The sequence below is a fragment of the Pezoporus flaviventris genome, unplaced genomic scaffold, assembly GCF_033815535.1.
Source record: "Pezoporus flaviventris isolate CSIRO_AGI_PZ_B2104156 unplaced genomic scaffold, CSIRO_AGI_Pfla_v1 ptg000066l, whole genome shotgun sequence".
In the NCBI taxonomy this organism is placed as follows: domain Eukaryota; kingdom Metazoa; phylum Chordata; class Aves; order Psittaciformes; family Psittacidae; genus Pezoporus; species Pezoporus flaviventris.
Window position 1 is genome coordinate 2,912,763 of NW_026892614.1, and position 26,069 is coordinate 2,938,831.

Sequence of the window (26,069 nt, forward strand, 5' to 3'; positions counted from 1 at the left end):
TGGCACCCAGAGCCCCACCAACCTGTCATGCACCATCCTGTTGATGCCAGAGCCACCTGTAGCACAACTCCCCTGCCTGCCCGTGCAGACAGCTCCTGCCTTGCCCTTGGGAGCCACCTGGGCTTCCAGAGAAAACATCCCAGAACTTCCTCCCAGGAGCCTGCCAGTGCCTCTGTGGGCAGGAGGTGCCCTGAGCCCTAGCCCTGGATTAGCAGGGGGATCTGCAAACACAGCTGACACCCTGCTGCCCCACCGGGGCCACGGCTTGTCCCCGAGCAAACAGATCTCACCCCAAAACAGGCGGGAGAGCTCCAACTCTCCTTCAACACACTGCCCCTTGCACAGCCAAGCCCCCAGCTCCCCTCCCAGCCCCCAGCTGATCACACCAGTGTCCCAACAAACAGGGGCAGGCCCCTGCAGACATACCTGGGGAGCAGGACAGAGCCAGGGCAAGCCCCGTGTTCAGTGTGTTTGAAGGGGCGTGCGTCCCTTCCACACCCCCTGCTCTTGGGGTGAGCGTCAGGCCCCGGCTCAAGTCACGGGGGCTGAGGCCATGCGAGCCTGGTGGCATCCGCAGAGGAGGAGGAGAGGTGTCGGGTACCAGAGCTGGCACAGGGCCGAGTCCCACTGCCTGGCCAAGGGAGGAAGGGAAGGAGCCGTGGAGCAGGGAGCATGGCTGGGGGTGCTGGGCAGGGCACTCCACCATGCCGCTTCCCAGCCACCTCCTGCTTCTGTCCGGAAAGCGCCCGCATCCTTGTGTCAGGAGCCCAACCTCCCCGCAGGCGCTGCCGGCCGCAGCCTCCGACCCGCTCTGTTTGTTTTCTGTCTCACTTCGCTAAGTGCCTCCTAATTTTTTCCACAAAGAGCTGGTGCCTTCGTGCCAAGGGGTGCCTGGGTCAGCACTCATTACAGCAGGAAGCGCGTCCAGCCACCGCGCGTACAAACAACCCTACAGCAAACACAAACCAACGCCAGCAGCAGGTGGCAAAGCTCGCTCCCAACTCACTGAGAGCAGCCCTACCATAAGGGACACGGGGACATAAGGGACCAAGGGATGGAGGCCACCCTGCAGCCGCCGGGCTGGCACAGCACAGCTCTAACCACCTCCTGGAGGAGCCCCCTGACGTTTAACCCAGCCACCAGCCCTGTGGCTGCACAGCCCTGGGACAAGGAAAAGGAGCAGCAACGATGGGCCTTGACGTGAGGCCATCCATTTTATTCTGGGTGTAGAACAGTCTGTCTTATCCCCTCGGAACTGATGTGTAAGCAGAAGGAGCAAGATAACAAGCAATGGGCTTAACAAATCTCAGGCTAGCGCCTCTAAGCAGGTACAAACAAGAGATGGCACAATTTTAATTGCCTATTCACGCCGCACAAAGGCCTTGACAGATGCTAAGTGACACCTGTGTATTGGGCCACACTCAATCCCATCGCCAGCCAAGCCCTGGGAGCCCAGGGCAGCACCAGCCATCACCAAAGCCGCCCAACCTCTGCAGAACTTGCACTGCAGGACAGCCACACCTGCACGCAGCCATTTGTCACCAGGCTTCTGAGATCTCCCTGCCTCCCCTTCCCATGCGCTGCCTACTCTCCCGGTTTCTGCTTTCACCTAAGGTGAGCACAGCACACGCTTGGCTTTCCACTCCGGAGCAATCTCAAGGTGCTGGGTAGGCATGCTTTACACAGAGCCACCACCTCGTTGAAGAAAAGCCCTTTACACCACACCAGCGTAGCACTGTCCTTCCAGCCTCTACACAAGGGGCTGCCATCAGACCTGAAGCAAGCACCCCATGTCCTCTTGCCATCACCTGCAGGGGATCACTTTGCAGGGATAAGGTCATTGCTTCCTCTGAGCGTGGCCAAGATGGAACTGGGCCAGGTGCCTCACCAGGCTTCACCCCATCCCTACATCCGCTCACCCCTGGGTGACACCAGGATGGGGGTCATCCAGGTTTACTGTGGGCAGGGAACAAGCTGGCATGAAGTGCTGGTGGCCATGACTCAGCTGGAGGATGTGAAACACTCTGAGACCACCCGTTTCATGAGGTTTCATGTGCATGCCTGAACTCTGACCATACCAGTCTTAGGTCCTCCTACCTTGTGCTGGGGTCTGGGGAACCAGCCTGCTGGGCAGCGTCCTGCCTGCCTCCACCTTCAGCCACCAGCTGCGCGCACACGTGCTGGTATTGCACAAGATACATGAGTGTGCACAATTGTGCACCATTACTGCAGCGTTGGCACAAATGCAAGTGCTCCCAAATTGCAAGTGCTCCCTGGGTCAAATCAGAGGCCAGTCTGACTCAACAGCTTGTCTCCATCAAAGGACAAGACTGGCACAGGCATAGACTAACTCCCTGATGGCTCCCCCAGCCTCTGAGCTGAGAGGGACACGCTGTTGGTGTGTTTTGTAGCCACAGTGGGTTTCATTTCTGTGAATTGATGCATATCCCTCTAACCCAGGAGTCTCTGAGCATCTCTCCCTATGCACAGGTCCTCAGCTGGGGCTCCCTTACACTCACCATCAAAGGGAGGATGAACACCAGAGTGGCTTCTCCATGCCACCCGAGGCTTTACAGGCCTGGATTGTATCCACCCTACAGCACATTTTCCAAACAGAGGAATTCTAACTCACTTAGTCATCCAGCACAGCTCCTCCTTGCTGCCTTCAGTCCTCCTGGCTGCTTTCCTCCCAACCTTCTCCTCGACCCTTCCAGAGGCGTTGGGATGGGGGCACACAGGGACTGCGAGGGGGTGAGATGCCAATTTGAAGAGCAGCACATGGCTTTCCTGCCTTGTTTCTCGAGAGGATGATTCTATGATGTGTTTCCATGCACACCAAGCTACCCAAAACTGCCACAGGCCTTGCGGCGAGTGACCAGCTCAGCACGTAATCTTGTTTGTGCATTTGGGGCTTTTTGTTTCCCCTGCCTCCTCGGTTGATAAATATCGGTTGATATTTATCTAAACTGAATTTCATCTGCCTACCACCCAGTGTTGTAATGGCCTTCTGCACTCTTCCTAGCTGGCACTTGTCCTCATGAACCTGAGTAATCCAATCGCCTCAGCAAACCCCGTCATCTCATTGCTCATTCCCTTTTCCAGGTCACTCACGAAAGCGCTGAAAAACCATGGGACCCAATGCAGCGATCTATTTCCACTGCAGCAACTGACCACTGACTCCTACACCCTCCTTCCTGTTTTGGTACCAATTACAGAGCCATACTGGGACCTTCCCTCTTGACCAGCCAGTTCCCTTAAACTCTGGGCTGAAAGCCCTGACTGAATGTTTTTTGGGAAGCAGTGTGGGCACCCAGAGCCAAGTCCCTACTAAATGCTGCCCCAGCTCCGGGGCCCCTCAGCAGGAACCTCCCCGGCTGCCCATGGACCCCATCCCTGCACAGACAGGACACAGCAGATTCACCGCTCAGCTTTTCCATGAAGTTCCTTCCTTCAAGCCTTTCTTAGAAACGAACGTCACATCTTTCCCCCCCTCCCAGTCCCCGGGGGCCAGGGCAGTTGTGAATGAATGACCAGAGGCCACATGTGACAGCCAGTCGGTTCGCCCTCCCTTTCCTTCTGGTAAACATCGCCTTGCCCTAGCAACCTGTTGCTGTTCGGGCTTTGCTTTCTAACCCTTCCTCTGCAGATGCTCTAAGGAGCCCCCCAAAAGAAGGTGGAAGAAACTCTTCTGGAGCAGAGAGGCAAAAGCTTCATCCGGCTTTCCTGCTACAGCCTCTTCTCCACTAATGCCGCATCCCGTCAGTGGACTGCAGCAGGCTTCCTCCTCCTGGTGTGCCTTGTGAACAGTTTCCATCAGAGAGCTGATAGCACTTCCTGTTCTTGTTCTCCTTTCTGAGCCCTGCCTCTCTGCAACAGCCTGCGCCATCTGCTCCCCCAGCGCTGCTCACGGCTCCATCCCAAGGAGCGAATTTACTGGGGGTGCAGGATGAGGACATTTCTGCCTCCTCCCCTGCCTTGCTGCCTGCACACAAACCTCCCTGCATTGCCAGGGTCTGGCAGGCAGAGTAAAACCTCCTGCAGGGCAGCCCATGAGGACCCTTAATGAGTCGAGGGTCCCTGGGCAACGTTTCTGACCTGTTTCACCTTGTTCCCTCCACTCCCCCATGGGCAAGAGCAGAGTCAGTGCTAGACCCACTCTGCCTTCAGGCTTGCGGTGCTCCCGGCAGAGCCGGAGCTACAGGAGGCTCCCAGCACCCGCTGTTATCTCTGCTGCCGGGTGGCACTGGGGGAGCGTTCAGCCCCACGGTATGTCTTGAACCACGCACACCAGACAGCTGCCGAGGCCCTTATCTGGAGAGCCCAAGGAGCCCCGAGAGGCTCCCCAGGCACAGCAGGTAAAGCAAACCGTCTGTAAGAGACGTTCCCCAGGGCCCAGCGGGACGCTGTCCCTGTAGGGCTTCCCACCAGCCAGAGGAGGGTTGGCAGTGATGGGGCCCTAAAACTACCCCAGGTAACACAGCTTTCCCACCCACCACCAAGTCCCTAAAGGGACATCCCATACCAGCAAAGAGGTCCTAGGGGTGGCAGCCCCACAGCAAATGCACACACCTCTCTCCTCAGCACCCACTGAGTGCCCAAGCCCAGGCAAACTCTTGGCCAGAGAAAGCCCCTCCCAGGCACCCAGACAAGCCCCTGGCCACCCAGATGGGTGCTCCTGCTCAGCATCCCATCAAATGCTGCGGGGAGGGGGGGTGGGATTTTAATGTCACAGCAAGGAGCTTACCAGCAAGGCAGCTTGGTCCCAGACCTTTGCTCCTGGTCACTTCAAGCCACAGGACTGCAGGGACAGTGTAGACTTGGAAGAGGCAGGAAAAGCCCCACAAACATTGGAGCAGTTGCCTGCTGCAAGGCCGGTGGTTTAGGGGTGCAAAAGGAGATACAGCGCCCAGGGGGGCAGGAGCTGAGGAGGGACGTCATTTCTGAGGCAGCGTCAGACAGGGAGAGATAAGCTGCTCCTGGAAGCTTGTTTGCAGAGACAGGATTTGCAGGGGCTCTTCCAAGGAGCTGGTTTCCTTAATGGCACCCGCTAGGCTGTTGTCCCCAGGGGCAAAAGAGCATTCCCTCCAAGCCACAACCTTGACCTGCTTCTCGGCAGGCTGGGGAAAGAGGCATGTTTTTCCAGGGCTGGGCTGGGGCTCCATTTGTTGGAAATTCAGAAGAATAAAGACCCTTTCTCCCAAGGGTGGAGGGAACGATTTGCTCAGGGCTCCATTCAATGCAGCTGCAGAAACCACCTCCAGGACCTGAATGGTGCCTCCAAGCAGCCCCAGCACCTCCGGGGAGCTGTGGTGGGGTGACCCACTACGGGCAGACACAGAGGCTCACACCGTGCTCATGTCACCTGCCCATGGCTTCCCATGGGTTTAGGGAGTGCCAGGGAATGCCTCCTTATCCCAGACCTTCATCCTCGCCTGGCATCCTCTGCAGCCAGCTGGACCATTCATGTCTGCAGGGCTGGTCCAAGTGCCCCAGGGGTGCTGGCATGGCTGGTGGAGGTGCTGCCCAGCTCTGCCAGGGGCCATGGGAAGAGGGGGATGCTGAGGGAAGGGGTGCTCCCTAGGGCTGGCCTGGGGGCTGTGGCGGGAAGAGACACAATGGGAGGAAACCAGGTTTCCGCTTCCCAATGGAGAAAACCTTACAGGACTCTGGGGAGAGCAACCGGACACCATTAATGTAAAAATCAGGTGAAGTGGCCAGAGGAAGCCCAGAGGCAGGAACAGGTCCTTCTCGCATCTCCATACCTGGGCTTGGTGCAGCGATGGCAGGTCACCACGTACCCGGGTAGCCATGCAGGGACAGAGGCAATCCCAACCATGACACAGCCCAAGGCACAGTGCTGGCTCCCAGCTCCCCCGCAGGCAGTGACACTCCTTATTTCCACCCAGCCCCTGGTGGGCTGGGGCAGCACTTAGGTAAGACCCCCTAGGGCCTGGCTGCGGATGGATCTCTTGCTTTAGTAGCTCCCCCTGAGTCATGCTTGGGCTTGCTCAAGAGGAATCCCCATTTGTGCAGATGGTATCTCGCTGGCCGCACCTTGGGCAGCAGCTAAAGCACGTCGGAGGGATGGGCTGAGCCTCTAGGACAGTGTCCCCAGTTTCCCTCCTCACGTCTGCAGCTGAAAGGAATGAAGGTGAGACGACCCATAAGAGGGAGCACACAGCAAGACAGGATGAGAACAAAACAGCTCATGGCCAGACAACCCTGAAGACAAGGACTCAATGAATGCATGGGAAGAAACTGATGGGAAAAGTCCCATGGCTGAGGAATGGAAGAGGGGAATGATGAGTTTCTCCATACCCTGCCTTCTCCAGGGCTTGGAAGGACCTTAACTACCTGCAACACGTAGCTATTCCAAGGTCACCACCCAGGAGCCGTACGGGAAAGGAAGAGCAGCCCTGCAGGAGGCCACCCACCATTGGTGGCCCCAGGGTGCTGGAATAGTGAGTGGAGAGCATTCCTCTTCCTGGCTGCAGGACTGAACTCAGACCCTGCAGACCCAGGAAGGAGCCAGAGCAACCTGTGGTGAGGGCTGGGGGAGGATGGGGACAGCTTACGTTGCAGCCAGGAGCTCCTCAAAACAGCCCTGCAGTGAGGGGCAAGGAAGGGGGGGCTGTGAAATCATTGGAAAGTCCTTTTAAATCCTTCCCCAAGCTATACATGGAGCCCCCTCTATGCATAGAGTCCCTGGCACAGGAGGCCTGGAGAGTATAACTCAACCCCAAACTTGCACTGTCCTAACAGCTCTAGCTGCTTTCCATACGGAGTCAGTGCTGGATGCAAATGTGCAAAGCTGGCACCAGGCAGGCAGGGCCTCCTAGGCACAAGAGCTTCCCACACCCTGTGGGAGCTGCTGATCCACATGGACCTGGGCTCTGCTGTCCCTTCTCCTCACCCGGGTCCCACCTCTCCCCACGTGGGAGAGCATCCCTGGAGCTGGACACGCGGACGCTCAGCAGAGGGGCTGCAGCCCAGCCAGGCAGAGCTCATTTTGCCCCCACCGGCAGTTTTCTGGGGCTGGTCCAGGCTGCACAGCTGCTTCCAGATTAGTGGTGGGGTGCAGGAGTAAAACCAGAGCCAGAACAACACCGTCTTCCCCCCACACCACCATCTCCCCAGCTCCCAAGCTTTGGAGGTGATTCCTCCCTGCTGACCCCTGCAGAGGCTGGGACCGAGACGCTGGGGACAACCATAGCCGGGCCTGTGGCAGGTTGAGGTTGGCTCCATCCTCCACATGTCAGCTGTGCCCGGCAGCAAGGACAGAAATACAAGGGCTATTTTGGGTCCCTGCAGACCAAAGTGACCTTTGCTGTAGGTCAACTCAGGAACAGGGGCCCGGGCTGACTGCTGCTTTCCGCATGGAATGTCCGCAGCCTGACTGGGAAAGGGGATGGCGAGCAGAGAAGCAGGATTTGGCACCTGCCGTTGTCCTACTCTGCCAGCTGCCTTGTCCTGCCAAGATCCTGCTCGTTGTCTGGACAGCCACAGTATCTCTCAAAGCCCTAAGGCTTCAGCTGCTAAATGTAGTCATCTTACAATGGATGGGGTTATGGCAGCTCTGCCCCAGGAAGTGGTTCATAATCTGTCACCCCTAGCCAAGGGGTACCCCAATACCCTCAGAAAGAAAAAGAGGGAGAAACAGTGGGTAGAGCCTTGCTGGGTCTGCTCCTCGAGGAGCCACACAGGCCTGCGTGTTTCCCAGTGGATTTTAAACTAGACTGAGAGGAAAACGCTGCCTGCTGAGAGCCGGGCTTGCCACATCCCTGCTTTGTGGCAGCTACAGAAGAGCTGTCTGGGCAGTGCACGGTCTGTGGGCCGGGACATGGGAAGCCAAGGTGGCAGCGGGCCATCAGTGGTGTGGAGCAAGCAAAGGACTTGGAGTAAACACCCAGAGCGGAAATACCACCGCTGGCACCCTCTTCCCTCCTCCCTGAACAGCTCAGCTTCCCCAGACAGTCTGCCAGGACTCGGGTCTCACATGTGGAGCCAGAGCAGGGCTCTAGGCGGACACCTCCTCCAGAGGAAGTAAGGTAGAGCCCAAACCTCCCACTCTTTGCACTGGCCATGGCAAACCCACGGCAAAGAAAAGCTTTACCAGAGTAGGATCAGGCAGGGAGAGCCATCAGGAGGCGAGGAGCTCATCCCTGCATCTGCCCATCCCCGGCAAAACAGTCTCCCGCACACCTGACAATAACAAGCCTGCTGCAAGCAGAGACAGGGCAAGTCACATCCCCTCCAAATCTCAACCTGGAGGCACTGCCACATCCATGCAACCAGCCACCACCCAGTGTGCTACAGCCACGAGGTCCTGCACTGCCTGGAACCATGAGCATCCTCAGGGATGCCTCAGGAAAGCATGCAGAACCCTGCAGGAGAGCCACTGAGTGCTCTGCTCATGTGAAAACAGCGCTTTGCAGGTGTTGGCATTGGCTCTGCGAACCTCCCCCATGTCGATTTGGGGAGTAAAGGAGATGAGGGCGGCACTGAGGCACCCTCATGATACTATAACCTTCATCAAGATGTGCTGGCCATCTGGCAAGGCATCCTGCTGGAGCTTGCCCAGGCACCTGAGCACGCTTGGACACTGATGCATTCCCACAGTGATGCTGGGCAATAGGGAGCCCAGGAGCCGAGTCATGCTGAAGGGATCCCTTTCTGGAACACTGCATCACCCCTCGCAGACACAGGGGAAGGAAGGAAGGGACAGCCTGTGCCAGACAACCTGTATTTGTTTATTGATGGCCAGGATTTTTACTGCTGTTGGGTTTTGTTTCTGGACAAAGGCCCCACTTTTGGATCAAGCCTAGCTGCAGAGCCCAGGCAGGGGAGCACAACAGCTCCCTTCACCCTCCGCAAGGCACAGCTCCAGCTCCACATCACCTGGGAAGCCCGCACCCACTGCCCCTGGGATAACAGCCCTGTCAGGGAACACACTGGCAGATCAATGCCCTGATGTGGTTCACCACAGAGACACACCAGCCTTGTATTGCCACGAGGAGTGAATGTGAGGATGGGAAGGAGAAGCTGCAGAGAAGGGTGGATTGCTTTTTAATAGCTCAGTTGTGTTGCTGTTGGTTTGCCTCCTCCCGTGGTTAATGGATAACACTCCTGGTCTCATCAGGATGGAACAGATCTATCCAACCCCTACACCTACAAACACTGATGGTATTTCCCAAGAAAATAGAATTGCCTCAAACTTGGTGCAGAGGTCAAGAGAAGACAAAGGCTGTTGAAGGAAGGGCAGGCAGCTCTTTCAGCCCGGAGCCCCTGGCCAGGACCAAGAAGAGAGCTGTGCCCGTAGTACCTCCCACCTTCCTGAGCTGTTCTCCAGAAGTAATCCCCAAGCCTAAAAGGAGGGAGATCCTCGCAAGGGTTTCCCACAAGGATACCTGTAGAAAAACTCTAACAGGACTGCCTACCCAAAGTCCCTCGCTGTCTTTGAGCCAGCCCCGCTCTGGAGTTGTAAATCATCTCCCTGTCCCTTGAATGGCGTTGGTGAGAGGCTGTGCTAAGTGTGAGGAACCAGGCAAGGGTGAGGACCACACTTGGAGCTGCAGCATGGGCAGCAGTGAGGGAAGACAAGCAGGATGGCCCAGGTGGGACACCCCTTGCAGGAGGCTGGGGCCATTTCAGTGATAGTCCAGGGGCACTGGCAGGCATTCAGGTTGATGGATTCCACTCAGCTAAGCAAGGCTGATGGCCCGGTCCTGCTGCCCTGACTCAGCCTTGGCACACGGCTGGAGCAGGCTGCTCCCAACCCAGCCTTGCTCTTCACTTCCAGCCTCCTCCCTTTGTAGTTTCCCCAGTCTGCTCACTCCATGAATTTCCAGCTGGAAATCTCACAGTGAGGTGCTTTCCCATCAGACAAGTCCTAAAGGAAATGAACTAAAGCAAATCTCACTGGCAGTGGTGGGAAGAAGGCAATAAGGCTCTGCGGAAATCTGCCTGATTTCCTGCTGGCTCCTTCTGCTTGAGCCAGCAGCAGGCAATAGGTCTCAGCTCCCCTTTGGCCTGAAAGAAAAAAACAGCTGTTCCCCTGGAGCTGAAATCTGAGTGTGCTTACAATGGCTCAACCAAGAGGCTGAACGAGAGCCTTGAGCACTGCACTCAGAATGCCAGCCGTAACAGCCATGCATACCCAGTGCTTTGAGCCTCCCCTTTCTCAGGATGGGTGAGACCAGAGAAAAGCATGCTCCAAGCCAGAGCAGGACCAAAATGTCACAACAGTGATGTTACTCACACCTCCAGCCCCAGCAATGAAGTTACACACTATCCCTATGCAACAGCTTCCCTTGTCTCATGGGAGCAACAACCCTCACGCATGGTCCTCATGCATGGTCCTCACGCAGCACCATGGCTCCCGTCCCATGTGGGGACCTCAGAGCCCATGTAGGGCCAAACCCTGACCAGGTCTGCAAAGTCTGGAGTGGGAGATGGAGTGCAACTTCAGCTGGGGCACTCAGGTCCCTCCAGACCTGAACTACTAAAGCAAGAGATCCTGATATGACCAAACTCACCTGCCGTCTGCCCCTACTCCATACACATCTTTCCCCATCCCACATGTTGCACACTGGAAGCACTGCTTAATTAAATCCTAATAGGTAGGTGGCTGTTAAAACCCGGGCTCCTGCCCATGTGTAAATGCATGTATCTCACTCCGTACAGTGCTCTGCACCTGAGCTGGGTCCTAGTTAGCATAGATAGAGATGTGATGCCACGAGCTTGCTGTCCTGCAGCCCCCCAGGAGCAGTGCCGGGCTGGTAGGGGTCACAGGGCAGAGCGAGGTGCTAGGGAGGGTCAGGAAGGTGCAGGAAGGAGAGTGGAGTTTGCACCGTGGGGGCTCTGTATGACGTAGCAAGGACCACAAGCAATAGCACGCTGCTGATAAGAGCGGGTGCTGCAGCTTCTTTAACACTTGCCAAGGACCTGAATGTTAGGCTGGATGAAAACAACATTGACCTACATGTGCCCCAGAGAAAGCACCACAGGCTGCTCTCTGCCTTCCTGAAGCTGATAGCTCATGCATTCCTATCTGGGCAGGGCAAGTGGGTGCTCCTGGGCTCCCTCTGACCCAGCGGGGTGGTCACCAAGTCCTGCTTCTGCCAGGGCAGCTGGGAATAGAGCCAGGCAGAATGAGGAAGGTGCACCATAGGAATGAATGGGTCAACCAGTGCCTTTGTTCTCTGTGCCCTCTCTTCCCTCCAGATCACAACAAGGAGGGGGACAGGTCAGGACAGGGCAAAAACAAAGCCCATGGCTCATCTTCAAAGAGGAAGAGGCTCATTAATACCTACCAGCCCAAGATAATACGAGCAAAGATGACATGACAGGGAAATTATGCCAGCAGTTAATTATGCAGCTTGGGGAGGAAAGGTGAAGAGGGACAACTGCAGGATGGAGGTTTCCTACTGCTCTGTGTGATGGCACTGGTTCAGGCCAAAGTGAGTTTCTTCAGCATCTTCACTGCAGGTACATGGCACAGCGCGAGGCCCCTTGTCTGCACTAGCTAGGGGCAAACCACCTCCTGGGGGCTGTGTTACAGCCCTCAGCGCTGTGCAGAAAGCGTCCTGTGAAGAACATCTCAGTGAGCCAAGAGAAAGCCTACCTGTCTTTTCCAGGAGCAAAAGGCGATGGTGAGAGCAGGAGTGCCCTGGAGAGCACGTGTGGTGCTGGCACTGCACTGACACTGTAGCAATAGCCCATGAGCCACACTCAGACAACCAGTGAACCTGAGAGAAAAGCATCCCTGCATAGTCACATCCTGAGATAGCTTTGTAGTGCTCTGGTGAGACCTCACCTGGAGTATTGTGTACAGTTCTGATGTCCTCAACATAGAAAGGACATGGAACTGTTGGAACAAGTCCAGAGGAGGGCCACAAAGATGATCAGAGGCTGGAGCACCTCCCGTATGAAGACAGGCTGAGAAAGTTGGGGCTGTTCAGCCTGGAGAAGAGAAGGCTGCATGGAGACCTCATAGCAGCTTCCAGTATTGGAAGGGACCTATAAGGATGCTGGAGAGGGATTCTTCATCGGGGACTGTAACAATAAGACAAGGGGAAATGGGTTCAGACTTAAACAGGGGATATTCAGGTTACATAGAAAGAAAGTCTTTACTGTGAGAGTGGTGAGGCACTAGCACAGGCTGCCCAAGGAAACTGTGAATGCCCCATCCCTGGCGGTGCTCAAGGCCAGGCTGAATGGGGCTTGGAGCAACCTGGTCTAGTGGAAGGTGTCCCTGCCCATGGCAGTGGGGGTGGAACTGGATGATCTGAAGGCCCTTTCCAGCAAAACCATTCTATGAATTTATGAAGGCAGGGCTGGAGGGAACCCAAGGCGTCTGGCAGCCTGCAGGGGCTGACAAGCAGGAATGATGCCGGGATGGGGTGCAGAAGGGGAGTGGGATTTCCCATGTCGGCACTCACTGATGGCCCTCAATTGTTTCGGCTCACAACAGGCAACTGAGGGGCTGTTGGTTGGGCTGCTTCCTGCTTCGGAGCAGCCGGGAAGTGCACCCAGCTGTGGCCAACAGCTGCACAAATTCCTCCTGCAGCCCCTAGCCCTGGGGAATCTAGTGGGCTCAAGAATACAGGCTCACTTGTCTGCAATTCCACAGCACCAGGGCTTGGCTGCTGCTGCCTTCCCACACAGCCCGCAGCTCCACAGCCTGCTCCCGAGAGCGCTGGTGAGTACAGGCAGGGACTGTGTTGGTCTGGCAGAATTAGCACCTAGCAGGGGTGTGAGCTCAGATTTAACTACAGGCTCAGATTTTACTACAGGGGTGGGGAGGACAGCGTAAAAGGGCTCCACAGCAGCTCCTGGTGCTCCTGCCTGGGCCAGGCTCTCCGTTAACACAACTGGTTTGCTCAGGAAGGGGAGGAAAGAAATCTTCCCCAGCATCCCACAGCCAAAACTGGGAGCATTTTCTCAAGCCGGACCCGGAGCGACCCCGTCCCCGCGGCTTTGCTGCCAGGCAGGGGGTTGTGCCCCACTGCTCGCACTGCAGCACATGGCGCCCAGCCCATGTGCCTTCCCGTGGGTCCTCGCAATGAGCGCCCAGCTGCGGCACTGCACGCAAACAGACACAAACACGGCTGCTCGCAGAGATGTGCATCCCTGCAGCTGGAGGACCGCGGCACTACCCCCTCGGGGAAGTCCTGCATCCTGCATCACTGCGCTTCCCAAAAACACATGCTAGCTGCTCTGCTTTGCCTCCCCAAAACAACGTTCTCCCCACAGCAGTAACTACGGAAGGAGATTTGGAGTTACCGTGCGAGGCAGCAAAGAAGAAAAGCCACAGAAGAAAAGCCCCCCCATCCCAAAAGGCAGCATGTATGCACACAAACCCCCTTAGCCGCCACTCACACACCGCATCCCCACCTCGCAGCGGAGCTTGCGGCGCCGCTGGCTCCTTCCCAGGGCTCCCGGGGTGGGGGGAACCACGTACCCGACAGCTTTGAAACGCTGCTGGGAGCCATGTAGGGAGCGGGGGGGGGGGGGGGGGGGGGGGGGGGCTCGGAGACCAGGTTACAATCTCCCCGACTTTAAGCCAATACCTTGGACCCGGCTGCCCACCGCTGCGCCCCACTCCTTGCCGACTCCTGCGCCTTCCGACCCCGGCGTGGATGGGAAGCCGCCTCCTCCCTGCCCGCTCCGCAAACTCCTCCTTCCTCTTTTGCCGCCTTCAGCGCCACGCGGTTCTCGCTCGGGTTTCCCCGCCTCCCCCCGCGGGGAGGGACTGGGTCCGAGGCGGCGGGACCCTCCGGGGCAGCCGTTCCACCTGCGCCGCGCTCCGACGTCTCCTTCGGGGAAGCAGAGCAGACGCACCGCCAACCCATCCTGAGCGGCACCCAGCTCCGCTCTTGCGGCCGTGCCCATGCGTTACTAAACGTTACAGCTCCAAAAGGAGCTGTACGTTATATTAACGGCGCTAAATGGAGGGCGAACTGGTTCTGTTTGCTGTGTCCATCGCTTGTCCCCTGCAATGTGCCCTAATGCAGGCAGAGGAAGAAGGAACAGAAGGCGGCAGGGAAAGAAGGCAGAGGGGGTTCCCTCTGCTGGCAGTTAGCACTGGTGGGTGTAAATATATATATATATATATATATATATATATATATATACAGGTGTATATAGAATCATAGAATGGTTAGAGTTGGAAGGGACCTTGAAGCTCACCCAGTTTCAACCTCCCTGCCGCAGGCAGGGACACCTTCCACTAGGCCAGGTTGCTCAAAGCCCCATCTAACCTGGCCTTGAACACTGCCAGGGATGGGGCAGCCGCAGCTTCTCTGAGCAACCTGTGCCAGGGCCTCAACACTCTCACAGTAAAGAATTTCTTCCATATATCTAATCTAAATCTGTATCTTCGTTTAAAACCATTCCCCCTTGTCCTGTCACTACATGCCCGTGTAAAAGGTCCCTCTCCAGATTTCTTGTAGCCCTCATTTATGCACTGAAAGCCACTCTAAGGTCTCCCCAGAGCCTTCTTTTCTCCAGGCTGAACGAGCCCAGCTCTTTCAGCCTGTCCCCATAGAAGAGATGTTCCTGCCTCGATCATCTTTTATATATATATATATGAGTGTATGTGTGCATATATATGTAATTATCATTATCTTGGGTTGCAGAGAGGCTCAAAGACAGCTTTTGCACTGTGCATTTATGGTAGTGCTACCCAGGATGGCAGCTAATGTGCAGACCCCTCTGAAGTTTAGCCATGCCCCTCTATCCAAAGCATGTGTCATGTGTGTCCAGTATCCAAAGGGGATACTGGACACAGGGGCTCAAAGCCAGGGTTTTTTCTGGCTGCCCATGTCCAGGCTCCTATCTCTCCAGAACAGGTATCTACTCCACTGAGTTAAAAGCTCGTTGGTTTGCTTAGGTGCCAAGGTGCAGCAGGACTGGGGGTGCTTCATCCCGCGGCAAAGGGGAGTGCACCTGACTCCATCCTCATATCCCGGTGGTTAAATGTTCTGCAGAAATCTGGTTTATGTATCTTGGTGTCTCCAGGTGCTTCTGCTGGAGCACAGGCCCCTCCTCACTCTCTGCTCCTCTATGCTGGCACCAGGAAGTCCCTGCAGCTGCTTTGAATGCAAAAGCGTTTGATCCATTAATAAACAGCCCCAGAAAATTCTCTGCAGACAGTGATGCAGTTTGGGCTGGAAATTAAAATCAGAAGTTAAAACACCCCCGAACGCTCTGGCAGATTCCCATCCTCACGATCTCTCAGTGCTATGATCTCTTAACACACCTCTTCGTGCAGAATCCAAGCACCAAGCTTGTATTTTAAGAGATGTGCAAAACACCACCACATAACTAAGCCTTAGAGGAAGGACATGTTATTTTAAAATCTAACATATTTTACAATATTTCTGTCTTCACTGATTTTCACTTTTTCTCCCTTTTTACCCCTTTGGCCTCTTGGAGTTGTCTTTGTTTTCCTTTATTGTCTATTTTCTATGTTCTGAATTAATTTTCCTATCTCCTTTGCCATGAGAATACGAGCACATCCAAAAGGGCACCTGAGAGACACAAATGGCCCGTAAATCTATGCAGAAAATGCATACATATATACATATATATATACACACACACATATACAGGCTTCCCAGGGAATGTGTATAAACATTCCTTCCCAGGAATCACCATCCCTGTAAGTGTTCACAAACTGTGTAGGTGAGGCCTGCAGTGACATGGCTTAGTGGTGGCTTTGGCAGTGCTGGGGAACGGTTGATGATCTTAAAGGTCTTTTCCAACCCAGCTGATTCTATGATTCTATAAGCAAGGAGTCCCCAAAGCCCGAGAAAGAGGCAATGGGGACAGGGGTGAGACAGCTCCGTGCTCTCTGAGACACAATGATGCCACTGCGGAATGTCACCCCCCAGGAAGCAGCTCCTTCGCTGTCCTGCTCTGCAGCAGCCTCTGCCGCTGGATCTCTCCCTCTTGCTGATGATAGATTCTTGTTGTGGTTATGGGGTTCTGAGGCCAGATAGCAGGGTGCACTGACAATATCAAATGAGCAGCAGACAATGTTGTCATATACTAAGACAGGAAGACAGGAGGCTCCGGTCTTAAATGTAAGATTCATATCAGATCAAATTCAATTTAAAAGCTCCCATCTCTGCTCCAATTAAGTTCCTGCTGTGTCTCCCAGGCAGTGATGGATCCAAGCCCTGGGCCTGCCTTTCTTCAGCCCGCTTTCCCTAAACCTTTCCAATCTGGAAGGTCTTCTGGATTAGGCTTCAACACAGGAAAAACCTCCATCCTCTCTTCTTTTTCTCCTCTCCTCCTCTCTCCAGAAAAAGCAAAATAGAAGAGCAAGGCTGCCTGCTGTGGGATGTCTCATGTCACCTCCTCTCTAACTTTCAGGTGTGCCTTGCTGTCAGAGTCCCATGAGACCCCGTGGCAGTCCCTGGGACATGGATGCTGTGGCTCCTCAGGGCCCACGTTTCCCCTTGTCATGTCCACATGCTCAGCAGCATGAGCTAAAATGTGTCAGCACTACAGTTTTATTCTTCTATATAAGCTCTGACTTCAGCACAGACTAAAAGCTGTGGGAACTGATGCCTGAGCACAGGGTCCAGACTGGCGGTGCCCAGCCGAGCCACCACCATGCTTCCAGTAGCCATTACAGGGCTCTCAGCATCATTAAGAGCCTCAGGCCCCGTCAGGAGGAGAAACACCACAAAATTTACCTTTGAGTGGATATTCTGGGAAGTGTCTGCTTCAGGGCAGGGTGAGTGCAGCCACTGCCTCGCCTCAAGCTTTCAGCAACGAGGTGCATAGCACTTACCATCACCAAAGGACAGGATTAAGTATTCTGTAATTCACAGCTCTGTTCCTGACCACACAGCCGATCCCAAGCACGGGAATCAACATCTCTCAAAAGATAAGTCTCTCGGTGGAGACAGGGGGGTTGAAATCCATTAGCGCTGAGCAGCACCACAGCCACGGGTGACTGCAGGCAGACAGGAGGCCAGCACATACACCCAAGGGGAGGAGAGGAGAAAGGCAGCTTCCAGCTCCTAAACACAGGACGGGCTGTCTGCAGTGGCTCTGCACAGACCTCAAGAGCAATGTACAGTGCTTGACGCCAGCGCCGGTGTGTGGTCTCAGGGGAACAGCACCTCCTCTGTGAGGGGAGGTGACAAATGACACAGCTGGTGACAACTCACTGCCCCACAAACACCATGAGCCTTTGCTGGAGAGACAAGCTGCCTTGCTTCCTTTTGATGGGGGATGTGTTGCCTTTGCAGAGCCCTCTGCTCCCAAGTGACTCTCATGTTATCGGCTTCACCTTTGTGAGTACAAGCCTCTCAGAAGAAAAAAACAGCTACCAAAATGGTTTCTGCTCCAATCCGGAAACAGCCGCTGCTTTGCCCAGTACTGGTACTGGGCCCACCGCTGTACACCACCAGCACAACACACAGAGCTAGATTTCTCCCCTATGAAATATAGGCAAGGAGAAAAGGCAGCCTCGAGTGGAGCCTGGGGGCTTGTTGCTGTTCCACCCTCCCCATCCCCAAAGCAGCAGCATGGTGCCAAAGTACGCTGCTGCTGTTGGCAGATCGCTGCTATTCCCTGAGCAAAGGGGGAAGGCAGAGCCCTGCTTTCCCGGAGGAAGTCAGCCAGCAGAGCCTCTCCCTTACATAAGGCTGGGAATCCCATTGACATGCTCTTCAGGACACACTGACGGGGCTCGAGCTGCCACACCTTCGAGGTCCTCAAACGTGCACCACAGGGACCTGAACCCCAATTTGTACGCTCTGCTCTAAGCTAGTCTGTAACAGGCAGAACAAACAGGCAAAGTGCGCTCCCTTCAGAGGCATCAGCTGCCAAACCTTTACAAAAGCTGGTTTTTTTTTAGTTGGGCTTATTTTTTCCCTCCCTTCTTGTAGCAATTCCCTGCTTCAACTAACGCCATGAAATCCAAAAGTGGGAAGCAAACAAACAGCTGGTTTGGAAAGCAAGAGTGAAAAGGGAGATTTATTCCAGGCAGTGGGTAATGCATCATATGAGATGAAGGAATATTTTCCATTCCTCTTTGGTAATATTTAAGTTTTAGGGCCTGAGGAGGCAGCATTTGCAGGCACTCAGTGTTTCCAGGAGCCTTTACACTTGGCACTCACGTCAACCGTTATCCTTGGAGATTTGCAAGCACTTTGCAACCATTAATCAACCCGCCAGCCCTCCTCTGCAATGAGATTTCCTCTCCTGTGCTTGGGGCAGGGGAAACTGAGGCACGGCGAGGCTGTCACCGTCCAGCAGGGCAGGATGCACACATAAAGCTCTCCTTCCAAGTGCAAAACTGCCCTTCCCTTTGCAAGCGTGACACACAGCAACGGCATTTCCCTCCATCAGGCTCTGCCCTCCCTGTAGCTCACCTCAAAAAGCCTCTGCACTGGCTCTCAGTGTCACAGAGCAGAGAAACAGAGAGCCAGTGTGTTTAAAAGGCAGAGCAGGCAGGCAGGAGTGGGGTAGCAAGCAGATTAGCAGCCGTATCCGATTCTCTGCCTGTGTGACAAGGCAGCGGAGCACAGCCGGGTTCGGAAAGGGGGAGAAGGGGCATTTTAATCAGTCACGTGGAGGGAAACACAGAAGATGCTGAACCTCTGTCAAGTGCCAGCAGGTTATTAACCTATTAGCCAATGGGGGGGTTTGGGAGGGGTGACCACTACAGGGTCCTGGGAATCCAGTTATAGTGAGACTGCTGGATGCTTTGATAGTCAAAGCATCTCAGCCTGTTGCTGAGATCAGTGAATGGCTTGGGGACGGTTTGAGTCTTCCTGTTTCCTTGGTGGCCCTGGCTGACCCCGGAGCAGGGCCCTGGCTCCAGAGCTGCTGGCAGAACCTTCTGGGGTGGAAGTTCTCTGGTCATTATTTGCAGGGCTCCTCATGGTGACCCCCCTGAGACCTTGGTGCCCTGCCCCGCATTTTGGGAAGAGAGGTGGCAGGATGGAGGTGATGCTCACCTGATGGCCTGAGCCTGGCTGGAATGAAGTGGGAAAGGAGCAGTCTGTGATCCCCTCCTGAGCTCTGCCTGTGGCACGGCGATCCAGACGGGCACGTCACCGCTTGCAGGGAGCCATGAGGATCTTCATCATCCCGCCATCCTTCTGCTTCCTCACACGACTCAACCTGCCAAGATAGAGTCAGGCAGCTGCCTGGGATTTCTTCACCAGGGCACTGAGGGCAGCCGAGGAGGAGCACTGGGTGAAAACCTGCAAGGAGAGGCCAGGGAGAGGAAGGCGCATGCTGCCAATTGGCCCCACTGCCTGCCCATGCCCAGCGTCCCCCCTCGCTGGTAACACCAAGGTGCAACGCGTGTGCACTGCTACGCCCAAAGCACTCACAGCTCCAGTGAGCAGCAGGGAAGGGCTTTGACCCTGAGCACCTCCAGCCCAGCAGTGGGGCTGTGGGTATTTCCCAGCTGGGCAAGCAGAAACAAACCCCATTGTGCACTGGGTGGGCACAGCTCGGTAAGTGGCTTGGCAGTGCCCACAGGGCTCCCAGGGGCTGACATGGACAGTGGGTCCAGCCAAGCTTCAGCCCCTCTCAGCTAACTGGAGGGGAGGGCCAAGGGCTTGGTACCCTGTGGGACAGCAGCATCTTTGGGATGCGAGCATCTCCCAGCTGAAAGGTTGTGGGGGGACACAAATCCCTCTGCCTAAACTACTCCTGAGGGCCTCTCATCCCTGTCACCTCCTGGCATGATCCTTCCCACAGCAATCTCTCCCCACTCCATCCCCATCACTGCCTCCCTTCTTGCACTGCTGCTGCCTTCTCCTTTGCTCCAGCTGCCCATTTGCTTACTCTTACAAGTATTTACTGCCTAATGACACCAATTAGGCACTGAGTTGCTGGGTGACTGGTTACTGAGTGACAGCTGCACAGCCACCGGCCAAGGGTTAACCCCTGATGAGACCTGGGCAAACTCAAGACACACAGCGCGGGCTCCCACCAGCCAGGGTTAACCCCTGGCACAGCGGCAGCCAGCAATGCCCTGCAGCATTCAGACACGGCAGCCCCAGGGCACGGCCACTCTGAGCACCCAGCCTCACCATGTCATGGTCTCACGCTGGGTGTCCTTGGCGGAGGAGGGAGCTGGCATGGGCAGGGACAACTGCACTATAGTCAAGGTCATCCGGCCCATTGAAGCTGCACCGGGGGCACATCCCGCTCCTTGGCCGGCAGCACCAACCTCCCGCGATGGAGCAGAGCCATTGAGGAAGGAGCCTGCTGGCACCCGGCCACCCTCGTAAAACACCACAGGGGAGCTGTGGGCAGCTGGGAACCGGGGAACCTGGCAGTAGGAAGAGGGTGGCAGCCGCTGTGTGCTCCCGCTCCCTGCAAAGCCTTTGTAGAGCACGGCTGAATCCAAGCCCTGAGCGGATGCCTGAAGCCGTGGCTGCCCATCAGCCTTCCTGAGGCACCTCTGGCTCTCAGTGGCCATAGGCTGCTCACCCTGCACGGCAGGGCAGGGCAAGGCACCCCCTGCTCCTGCAGCCAGCCTGCTCCTGGGCAGGCTCTGTGGCCACTGGCATCCCTGGGACCATGGCACATGGCCATCTGCAGAGACAAGGGCTCCAAATACAGGCCCCTGAGCTCTCACGGCCGTGTTGGCCCTGGTCTGTGCCCAACCCAACAGTTGCTGGCTGGTGTGGCAGAATTCAGCCCTGTGCAAACGTCTGGCACGGCTCACTAAATCCTGTTTGGAGACTCAGCCCGTCCCGTCATGCTTTCCCCCTTGGGCGAATCGGCAGCGGAGCTGTGGCTGAATGCTCCCAAACATCCCCTAGGGAAGTCTCCAGGAGGGCCCTTTCCCACACCTTCCAACAGTACCAGCCATTCATCATTTTCCCTCCTTGCCAGTCACGCTTCCATGGGTTCCCCAGTGGAAATGAGGCCCCCAGGCCACCTGGTGAAGCAGAGCCAGGAGTCATCAAAAGAAGGGGCAGGCAGAACTCATGGCTGGCAGCCTAGCCATCAGGTATCACCTGGCCTGCCCTCCCTCCTTGGACCCTCTGCAAAGCCCAGCATCCACCCATGGGCAGAGGATGTGTTCACACGGCCCAGGGAGAAGGGAGCTCTCAGGAGTGGTGTCCTGCACCCCTCACGAATGGGGCTGGGTGTAACCTCCCTGGGTGCCCTGCACCACTCATGCATGGGGCTGGGTGTAACCTCCCTGGGTGCCCTGCACTCATGCTGCTGGGGGGGGCTGGCAGAGTTTTGGTTGTCCCTAGAGGGGAGCCACCTGCCTCTAGGCGCTGCCCATCCTCCTTGTAAAGCGCCGTGACCCCAGACAGGTTGCAGCGGGGTTGTGCTGTGGTTGTGCTGGGTCTCTACTGGGTGCTGTGCTGCGACACCCAGCCCCCCCCCCCGAGTACACACAAGCTCACGCATGCCGGTGCTGCCCCCTGCTGGCGCGGCCCGGCGCAGCCCTCCCCTTGCGGCGGCCCCCATGAGAGACCGGTAGCTGTTGGGGGACCCCAACCCGGCCCCCCCCACCCAACCCGTGACCGGGAGCCCACGGGGAAGGGCTTAGCCAGCCGACAGGATTAAGTGGCCCCGCGGCATGTGGGAAGGAAGGTGGGAAGGCAGAGAAGGGGCAGCAGCAGTGGCTGGTGGGAGAAGGTCCGGATTTTCTGAACCGGGAATCATCATCCCAAGCTGTCCCTCAGGCACTGGGATAGGGAAGAGCAGGCAAGGGCTCACTGAGGATGAGGAGGCAGCAGACTAGACCAGGGAGATGGAGGCAGCACTGGCATTGGGAGCAGTGTGCGCCAAGTGGGACCGGGCACCCCAAAGCACAGGCAGTGATTCGGAGGGCTTGTGGTGTGTCCCCTGTGCTAACCCATGGCTGTGTGCAGAGCAGAACTGGGGAAGTGAGGGAGGGAGCCAGGAAATCTGGGGTGGGGGATAAGCAAGGAAGTCATCCAACTCTTGCTCTGGAGGAGGTGTGAAGGAGCAGAGTAGCGTTTGCCTGTCAGTAACGCCATGCAGAAGGGCAGCGATAGAGTTAGAAAACAGATTTCAGGGTCCTGCTGTCACCCCGGATGGATCACCTGAGGACACAACACAGTGACAGTTACCCTGAGCACAATACCTGTCTTGTGGGGCTGTGCTTGCTGGCCATGGAGAAGGGGGTCCTGGCTGGTCCTCCAAGAGCCCTGAGTCTCCCAGAAATGGGATGGGACAGGATGGGATGACACGGGACAGGACAGGGAGAAGCACAAGGTGTTGCTCCTCAAGGTAGCACACCTCAGAATGCAGCTTGCCTGCCTCTCCCCAGAACTCTGAGCTATAAGGCAGCCAGGAGCATCCTTGTGCCAAGTGCCCAGCATTACCTCCCCAGGGGTTCATGGCCTGAAGCTGACTCCACACATCCATCTCCAGTTGACAGGGCTCACAGTCCACCTGCGGGGAAACAGCTTGCTTTGCTAACGCTGGAACATAGACCCAGTAATCTCCTTTCTGGCAAGCCAGAAGGCGGAAGTCAGCCCTGACAATAGCGGTGGCTGGCTCCCCATGAAAAGCACCCCTTCTGAGGGGGAGTTGCAGGCATCAGCTGCTCCCTCTCCCTGCCTTCTCCATTCTCCCCACAGGACCTGCCATTTCCAGTGGGTGCAAGCAGGTGGAAAAGCCTCACTTGGCTTTCACCACTTGGAATGGCAGCAGCTTCCCAGCAGGGCTGAGCTGCTGCACAGTGCCCAGCAGTGCTGCTGCTGTGCTGCTTCTGGCCCTGCTTTGCAGCTGTAGTCATGGAGGTGCTTGGATCCCTTCAAAATGCCAGGCTTCTCAGAAGAAAAAGAATTCCATGAAAGCCTGGCTTCCTAGTAAGCCCTGGAATGGCTCATTGCTGCTGGCAGCTAAGGTCAGGGCTACCTGCTGTGATGCAGAACAAGTTGCTCTGCCACTGCTGCCCTCATCCCCCATCCCACTGCTCCCACTGCTGCCCAGCATGCCTTCAGGGATGCTCTGGCTGCTCCTGGCATGGAGCAGGGGTTCCTTATATGCACATCACAAGCAGGCCAGCAGCAGCATGTGGCCGTGCTCTTCCACCGCATCCTCCATCGTCTTTCCTGCATGGAAAACAGCCTGGGGACTATGACAAAGGGTTTCATGGTTTCCTATCACCCAGCTGTGCCAGCTTCCCTTGCTCCTTACCTTTCCCCATCCACTGCAGCTCCTACAGAGCCTGCTTCCTCCCCGCAGCAGCATCAGGCATGGGAAAGAGAGGGACAGTGAGCAGCAGCAGGGACCCTCTTTTCTCACCTCTTGCATGATGCCTTTCCTGGGTCAGTAGGGCAGTGCTCTGACCTCAAGAGGCACCACAGATGCAGGGTAAGGGCCACTGCATGAAGCCTACACTGCCTGTACCTTTGCACAAGAGGTCAGGCTCCTGCAAACAAGCCTCGGATCCCAGGGGCAGCCAGGACCTCTCACCAGGCCAAAGCATGCTGAGAGCAGCCAGGGAATGGCGCCTGTGGAAGGAGCTGCACGGGGAATGGTGCAAGGCTAGAGGGCAGGCTCACAGGTGCCAGCAGTCATCCTACAAGCAGAAAAAGTCTGCTCTCATGGGGGAGTGCCCAGCTGTGGGCACAAAGGGCCTGCAAGAGGCAAATGGGGCTGCTGAAGAAGCCCTGTCAGGGAGGAGAGGGGTGACACAGCCCCAGGGCCTCCAGGAACAGGAAGGGCACCTCAGCAGTGTGCACCCCTGGGACCATGCAGATAGACGTGGGACTGGTGGGGCAGAGAAGGAGGCAGTGCTCAGGGAAGGCTGAGACACTAAAGATGGCAGGGGCCAGTATGAAGGCCATGCCAGCCCTGGGGTGACATCCCGATGAGCAGGGTAACCAAACACCATACCCACCTGGCTGGTGCTGGGGGGTGGCAGGGAGGCACTTGCTGCCCCATGACACTATCCTGGTGCCAGCCGTATCTCCTGGGACAGGGACAGGTCCCGCTGGGGGGGGTAAGGTGCCAGCACTTAGGAATGCAGGGCCGAGTGTGCTGGGGTGAACCACCCATCGGACTGCCTGCCACCCCCCAGTACCCCAAGCCCGGGACGGGTGCCGGGGCTGCCCTGAAGCGCTGCCGCTACCGCAGCCGGGATGCCCGCTCTGCCCCAGCACCCTGCGTTCCCGCAGGCACCGGCGTCTGTGCCGGTTCGCGGCCCCCCGCCCTCCGGCCAGCCCTGCCCGTGGTACGCCGCTCCCGCCCGGGCCGGGGTGTCCCGGGGCTCGGCCATGCTGGCTTACGTGGCTTTTTTCCTTTCTGGCAGGCTCGCTCCGCGGTGCTGCCGGCGGGCAGTGCAGGATCCCGCTCGGCTCAGGCTCAGGCTCAGGCACAGGCACAGCACTGCCTGCAGTGCCTGCCTGCGGCTCGCCAGGTCCTAGCGCGCTGCCTGCAGCCTCAAGGACAACGCGCACAAGTGCGCGGGACAGCCCTCAACCACAGCCCGCGGCCGCAGCCGGTGCTCCCACCCCTGCCTGACCCTGCCTCGCACCCCGCTCTGAGCCGGGACTCCCCCCGCTGCAGCGCCTGCGTCTACGAGAAGGATGCTTCTGGGGTCCACCGCTGTCGCATCCCCGGCACAGGGATGCTCCGTGCTCTGGGTTTCCCCAGCGCCTCCCCTCCTCCTGGAGCAGACGGCTGGCCCTCCTGCCCTTTCGAGCTCCTGGGGACCTTGCCCCGGGAGCAGGACACCTCTGTGCTGCGAGTTTGCAGACCGGGCAAGGAGAGCAGGGTGCCGGCAGCCAGCCCCTCCAGTACTGCTTCCACTCCCCGTCTGCAGCGGGGCCAGGCTCCAAACCCTCCTTGCAGCCACCGGACTGGAAAGCCACGGGTTCTGGTTGGAGTCCCAGACCTCTGTCCCCCGGCGGTGGGGGAGAACGGCAGCAGGTGATAGCTCCAGGAGCTCAGCACAGGCTACAGGGTGACCTTGCAGCAGCACTGCCGCTCAGCCGAAATGGGGAGCAAGTCCTTGGCTCGGCGAAGAGGGATTTGAACCAGACCCCCAGGGAACACGCTGTACCCGAGGGAACAAGGCACAGCAGAGACAGCACTTGCAATGATAAGCCCCCTGCCTGCACCTTGCCATTACCTTGCGGGCTCAGTTCTTCCGGTGCCAGAGGATGCTGCCTGCAGCCTCCTCGCTGCGCGGTGCCAAGTAGGGTCGGGGCTTCCCGCGAAGGCAGGACCAGGGTGCAGAGTCTTCACTGCCCGCCTGCTCTGCAGCCGGGGAGGGTTTGGAAGCCCTGGTGCTGGCTGGGCCCGGCTGAGCACGGCTTCCGCTGGCTCAGCAGGTGCAGCCTGCAGGCACGGGCAGATTAGCGGGGCAGGGGGAGGAGAAGTTGTTTCTGCCATAGGAAACGGCAACCGGGATTCGTCAGTGAATTGCAGCGGGGCCGAGCGCCAGCATGGGGAAGGAGAGATGGGCGGCCGCTGGTAGGAAGCCACCCCGGGGGAAAAATGTACCCTGTGCGAGGAGGACAGCCCCGGGCACTGAGAGCAGTGCTGCGGGTGCCAGCGTCCTCCCTGGGATGGCACATGTCACCCCGTGCTGCTGTGCTGGACTCTGGCTATGGCAGGACGCTTGCTGAGCCTCCACCCCACTGTGGGCCAGCACCAGCCCCCTGGGGCCTGAGGGTGGGGGCCCCTGCGCACACTGCCCCTCCACCGGGCCCCTCAGCTGCTCAGGAATGAACTGGCATCTGCCCACCGGCTGCTCTCCTGGTATGTGCGGCCAGAGCCTCCTCCCTAGCCCATCCCAGGCTGGCCCTCTCCCAGGACATTCCCCCCTCCCAGTCCTACTATCCCCTCGCCTCTTCCCATTAAGGCAGCGCAGGCAGCTGGGCTTCAGTGCTGGAGGAAAACAGGTGCCGGAGCCAAGAGCGATGGAGCCAAGTGGAAGGTGGGAACGCACAGGGGGAGCACTAAAAGCACAGCAACACCCCCCGCCGGCGTGTCCTCCCACCCCACAGTGGGAGCATGGAGAAAGCCCCTCTGCTGGTGATTCCAGCGTGCCCACCTCCAGTCCCAGTGGCACTGCAGGA

At 57.2% G+C, this 26,069-nt stretch overlaps 1 protein-coding gene across 4 annotated transcripts in view; it reads right to left on the bottom strand.

The window, feature by feature from the left end:
• The window catches only part of SLC29A1 (solute carrier family 29 member 1 (Augustine blood group)), a 34,070-nt gene extending 8,756 nt beyond the window's left edge, over positions 1–25,314 (bottom strand). The window contains exons 1-2 of one of the 4 annotated variants that reach the window (XM_061470949.1): positions 25,118–25,314; positions 18,984–19,149 (exon numbers count right to left, since the gene is read on the bottom strand). The gene's annotated coding sequence lies outside the window, so the exon portion shown is untranslated. Of the gene's footprint in view, positions 1–4,744; positions 4,905–13,571; positions 13,729–18,983; positions 19,200–25,117 lie in introns of those variants that run through there. The other 3 variants (XM_061470951.1, XM_061470950.1, XM_061470948.1) reach the window with 3 other exon arrangements.
• Between the last annotated feature and the right edge of the window lie 755 nt (positions 25,315–26,069).